The sequence below is a fragment of the Anomaloglossus baeobatrachus genome, unplaced genomic scaffold (genome assembly GCF_048569485.1).
Source record: "Anomaloglossus baeobatrachus isolate aAnoBae1 unplaced genomic scaffold, aAnoBae1.hap1 Scaffold_148, whole genome shotgun sequence".
In the NCBI taxonomy this organism is placed as follows: domain Eukaryota; kingdom Metazoa; phylum Chordata; class Amphibia; order Anura; family Aromobatidae; genus Anomaloglossus; species Anomaloglossus baeobatrachus.
The window spans coordinates 384414-390413 of NW_027441918.1; the positions used below are offsets into that span (position 1 = coordinate 384414).

The 6000-nt window shown below is 50.8% G+C and overlaps 1 protein-coding gene across 1 annotated transcript in view; it reads right to left on the reverse strand.

The window, feature by feature from the left end:
- The window catches only part of LOC142260636 (uncharacterized), a 155108-nt gene extending 149705 nt beyond the window's left edge, over positions 1–5403 (reverse strand). The window contains exon 1 of the mRNA XM_075332028.1: positions 5335–5403. The gene's annotated coding sequence lies outside the window, so the exon portion shown is untranslated. The remainder of the gene's footprint in view (positions 1–5334) is intronic.
- Positions 5404–6000: the final 597 nt, after the last annotated feature.

The following is a 6000-nucleotide window of genomic DNA, read 5'->3' on the forward strand; positions in this document are numbered from 1 at the left end:
CAATAAAATATAAAGAGGCTCCGAACAGGCCCGAAATCCAAGACATGCTCCATAACTTCTACAGCTACAAGTCTAACCCAGAAGGAGCGAGTTAAGCTGCAAAAGACCTCATCAAAATATTCTACACCATGGCCAAATTGTCCAACCTTACACAAGTCAACTACAAGAGACCAAAAGAAGAGCAGATCAATGGTTGGTTTGACAGAGAATGTAAAGCCATACGAAAGACCCTGAGAACAGCCTCAAACAATAAACACAGAGACCCCAAACACCCGGGCCTGAGGGAAGCCTATGAGGCTATGTGTCCACGGTAGAATGTACCTGCGGATTTTTCTGCCTGAAAATCCGCGACTTTCGCGGCAAATCCGCACCTGCGGATTTGCCGCGGATTTACCGCGGATTTTGATGCGGATTTTTTTCTTTTTTTTTTCCCCATTCAAAACTAAAAATCCGCACCAAATCTGCACCAAACAATTGACATGCTGCAGATTTTTCCGGATCAAAATCCGCGGCAAATCCGCAGCGGAAAAATCCGCAGCATGGACACAGCATTTCCAAAATGCCATTGAAATGGCTTGGAAGTGCTGCTGCTGCAGATTTTCGGGAAATCCGCGGCAAATCCGCGGCAAATCCGCGGCAAAATCCGCGGTAAATCCGCAGCGTGGGCACATAGCCTTACACCATACAAAGGCAGCACAAACCCATCCTCAGGAGGAAGAAGCAGAGCTACATCTCTACCAAACCTAGCGAACTCCAAGACGCCCTCCAAGACAACTCCTTCTGCGAACTATGGAGTCACATGGACACAAAGAGCAAGAATAACAACATCCATATCCAAAATGGCAACATCTCGCTCCAGTGCTTCAGAGACCTCTACAAAGACATCCCAAAAGAAGGACTAAGCCAAGAACAGGAAAACAGAACATCAAAACTAAAGGCGATGGAGGAGAAAGTAAAAAAAATTCCTAAAACCCTCTGGATACACCAATTACATTAGAGAAAGTTGCAGAGAATCTCTTCCATAAAGTATAAAAAAGCCAGGGGTCCGGATGGATCCCCCCAGAGATGCTAAAATAAAGCCCACCGGAAATACAAGCTGGAATGGTTAAACTGTTTAATATTGTGCTGAGTGCCGGCTTCTTCCCTCGTACCTGGAAGCAAGGGCCCATCACACCCATCCACAAGAGCAGGGACAGGTATGACCCTGCCAACTACAGAGGAAGACGTGTCAGCAGGAACCTGGGAAAACTGTTCACCAGCCTCCTGAACAAGAGGATCCTCAGTTTCTTCACTGAGCACAATATCCTCAGCAAGAGCCAACCAGGGTTCCTGCCAAACCACCGCACCACGGACCACATCTACACCCTGCACATTCTCATTCAGAACCACATCCACAAAACAAAGTACGTGAAGATATACGCATGTTTTGTGGACTTTAAAAAGGCTTTTGACTCTGTGTGGCACCCGGGCTTGCTCTTGAAATTTCTGGAGAGCGGAATAGTAGGAAAGTCCTACGATGTCATCAAAAGCTCCTAAACCGAGAACCTCTGCAGTGTGAATGTGAACGATACAAGAATGGCTTATTTCCAGCAGAGCCGAGGAGTCAGACAGGGCTACAGCCTAAAGGCCACTTTACACGCTACGACATCGCTAAAGCAATGTCGTTGGGGTCACGGACTTTGTGACGCACATCCGGCCGCATTAGCGATGTTGTTGCGTGTGACACTTATTAGTGATTTTGAATCGTCGCAAAAACGTTCAAAATCACTAATCTCGATTATCGTTGCTGCTGCCACTACGATATAGTTCGTCATTCCTGACGCTATATGTGACACCGCAGGAACGAGGAACCTCACCTTACCTGCGTCCCGGCCGCAATGAGGAAGGAAGGAGGTGGGCGGGATGTTATGTCCCGCTCATCTCCGCCCCTCCACTTCTATTGGGCGGCCGCTTAGTGACGTCGCTGTGACGCCGAATGAACCGGCCCCTTAGAAAGGAGGAGGTTCGCCGGTCACAGCGACGTCGCTAGGCAGGTAAGTAGTGTGACGGGTCCGCGCGATTTTGTGCACCACGGGCAGCGGTTTGCCCGTGATGCAGAAACGATGGGCGCGGGTGCGCACGCTAGCGATATCGGTCACGATATCACAGCGTGTAGAGCGGCCTTAAGTCTAATGTGGGCTTCACACGGTACGATATATCGTGCGATTGCACGAGCAATTGTATCCGCCCCCGTCGTTTTTGCGTCACGGGCAATTAGTTGCCCGTGGCGCACAAAGTCGTTAAACCGCCGCCACACGTACTTACCTGCTGAGTGACCTCGCTTTGGGCGGCGAACATCCACTTCCTGAAGAGGGAGGGACGTCCGGCGTCACAGTGACGTCACACAGCGCCCGGCCGATAGAAGCAGAGGGGTGGAGATAAGCGGGACGTAAACATCCCGCCCACCTTATTCCTTCCTCATTGCCGGCGGGAGCCGCGGGACGTAGGTAAGCTGTGTTCATCGTTCCCGGGGTGTCACACGGAGCGATGTGTGCTACCCAGGGGAGGATGAACATCCGGCGCTAAGTAGAATAAACGATTTTTTAAAAATGAGCGACTTGTTTACAGACGCTCATAGGTGTCACACGGGACGACGTTGCAAACGATGCCGGATGTGCGTCAAGAAAACAGTGACCCAGACGATAGATCGCATGATAGATCGTCCCGTGTGACGCCCGCATAACTCTCTTTAATATCTCCAGCAATGAGCGGCCACTGCTCTGGAATGTTCCACAGCTTCAGGTCTTACCCTCCATGATGCCCAGGTGAAATTCTTGCTCTATGCAGATGACCTCCTGCTGCTGACACCAACTGTGAAAGGCCTCCAAGACAACCTACAAATCTTGGAGAAATTCAGCTCTACGTGTGCGCCACTGATCAACCTAAAAGGAGGCCAACATCATAGAGTTCCAGAAGAGAAAAATGAAGTTTGGACCAGCACCTTCATTTATCTTAGGCCTCCTTCACACGTCCGTGTCTCCGGTACGAGTTTGATCCGTTTCCTCACGTGCTGGAGACACGGACACACGTAGACCCTTTAAAATCAATGGGTCTGCACTCATGTGAGTGTTTTGCCATGGACCGTGTGGAGCATACATGTGCCCGTGTGCTCCACACGTAGACATGTCAGTTTTTCTCCGGCATCATGGGTGTCACACGGACCGCGCGGATGTGATCCATCTGACACGCACCAGAGAAAACACACGTGTCTGTGAATTAAAAGGGATTTCTACACTCACCTTCTCCAGCGCTGCTGTCTCTGCTGGCACTTGCTTCCGACCCCCACTCATTATGCTCATCGCATATTCACTGCATTTCGGGTCGGAAGCAGCAGCAGCAGGGAGTCGGCAGAGCCGGAGACCATAGATCAGCACCACGGACAGCAGGGACAGGGACAGGTGAGCAGAAAGTTCCTGTTCTCCGTGTGTTATCGCAGATAGCACACGGAGAACACACGTGTGCCATAAACACGGCACACGGAGGGTTATACGCACCTTTAACACGTCTGTGAAAAAAAGCGTGATTTTGACGGACGTGTGAAAGAGACCTTAAACAACTGCGCTCACACAGGAAAGGACAAATACACCTACCTGGGCCTGGAAATTCACCAGTCAGGGACGTACAAATGAGCAATAGAGATTGCTATGCCATCCGAAGGAAACCATCATCTGAAGCCTCCAGTGAGGGTCTGGCTAAAAATCTTCAATTCCATCATCATCCCAATCCTCCTGTACGGCAGTGAAGTCTGGGGTCCTCACACCTACCCAGATTGATCAAGGTGGGATTCCAGTCCAACAGAAATATTCCACCTGGAATTTAGTGCCTTCTCCAGGTCCATCAAAGCACCTCCAACAGCGCCTGTCAGGCCGAGCTGGGCAGATTCCCTCTACACCTAGCAGCTCTGAAGAGGGCACTGTCATGTCAGTCTCACCTACAGAATAAGGCTATGTGTCCACGGTAGAATGTACCTGCGGATTTTTCTGCATGAAAATCCGCGACTTGCGGATTTTGATGCGGATTTTTTTTTTTTTTTTTCCCCATTCTATACCCAAAATCCGCACCAAATCTGCAACAAACAATTGACATGCTGCAGATTTTTCAGGATCAAAATCCGCGGCAAATCCGCAGCGGAAAAATCCGCAGCATGGACACAGCATTTCCAAAATGCCATTGAAATGGCTTGGAAGTGCCGCTGCTGCAGATTTTCGGGAAATCCGCGGCAAATCCGCGGCAAAATCCGCGGTAAATCCGCAGCGTGGGCACATAGCCTAACAATCCACACTCCCATCACCATAAAGCCCTGATACATATAGGTGGTCCAGATGAACCAGGACCCCTGGCACAGCTCTCCCAAACCCAACAGGACAAAATGACCAATCACAGCAGCCTGACAAAAGCCAGAATCAGGAAGATGGTAGACGAGGGCCAGGAGAGGTGTCAGTGACTGGAGGACCGATATCTACACCTCACAGAAACTGACCACGTACCAGAGACTACAGACTGACCCCATATCTGGAGAAACCCCCAGACCCCAGAGACCGCAGGACTATGAGCCAATATAGACTCAGTGCCCACAGTCTAGCCATCAATTCCCACACAAGCAGAGCTACAAGCCCAGGGAGGACAGACTGTGCCAACACTGACCTGGAGGCCATGGAAGGATGAAACCCACCTCCTGCTACACTGCACCAAACACTCAGCAGTGAGGGACACTCAGCAGAGAGGGACACTCAGCAGAGAGGGACACTCAGCAGAGAGGGACACTCAGCAGTGAGGGACACTCAGCAGTGAGGGACACTCAGCAGTGAGGGACACTCAGCAGTGAGGGACACTCAGCAGTGAGGGACACTCAGCAGTGAGGGACACTCAGCAGTGAGGGATTTCAGCTCCATGAAGGAGGAAGAGAAATAAAATATGATAAGCCATGGACTTCTATACCCCATCCATCCTTCCTACAGTCCCCACCCCCGATGTGTCCCCATGAAGCAGCATCGCCCAGTGTAAGCCCCCCAATATGCAGCATCATCCAGTGTAACCCCCCCAATATGCAGCATCGCCCCCTGCCCTGTGTAGCCCCCCCAATATGCAGCATCGCCCCCTGCCCTGTGTAACCCCCCATATCCCCCTTCCTTATGGAAGCCTCCACAGCCCTGTGCTGCAGCTTCAGCCCCTTCCCTGTGATATATACACGAGCTGCAGCCCCCAGTAGTGACAGGAGACACTTTTATTTCTTCCCCCAAAATCCAGTGTGACCTCAGCTCTATAACTAATGAGGAAAAGCTGAATCTTCCCCACCTCAGGGTCAGGATCCGTCCGCTCTGCACAGGGGAGATGCTAGAATGTACGGGCTCCTGACAGGTATGACGTCACTGGTCATGTGATGGGGCGTGGTCACAATGCAGCCTGATGTTTCCAGCCCGAACTTTCCAGACAGAAAAGCAATGTTTAGTCTAAGGCTATGTGTCCACGGGAGAAAGTACCTGCGGATTTTTCTGCATCAAAATCCGCAGCTTTCCCCCGAAATCCGCACCTTAGCATAGGTGCGGATTTGACGCGGATTTCGTTACGGATTTTGATGCGGATTTTGTCCATTGTACTCTATTGTGTTTCTGAATAAAGCTTCGTCTGTTTTGAAGGAAAAAAAAGGCTCTTTATGTCATTTCCTGTCCCAACCCTCCTTTCTTCTCCCATTTTGTAATAAAGGGGCAGAAATGTTTAAAGGGAACCTGTCGCCACTTTTTTTTGTAAAAAGCTGCGGCCAACACCACTGTGCTCTTGTGGCGCCCCTGAGGCTTCCGTCGCCACAGGTCATTGCACCCCATCTGCGGTGTGATGCCCCATTCTGGGGGAGGAAGAGAGTGAACTCCGGTCCCATGGTAAATTCACACTACACCTATTGCTAGGGACACACAGGACCAGGGAAAGTGGCAGGCAACCCTCCCATGCTGCATGCTGAGAGGG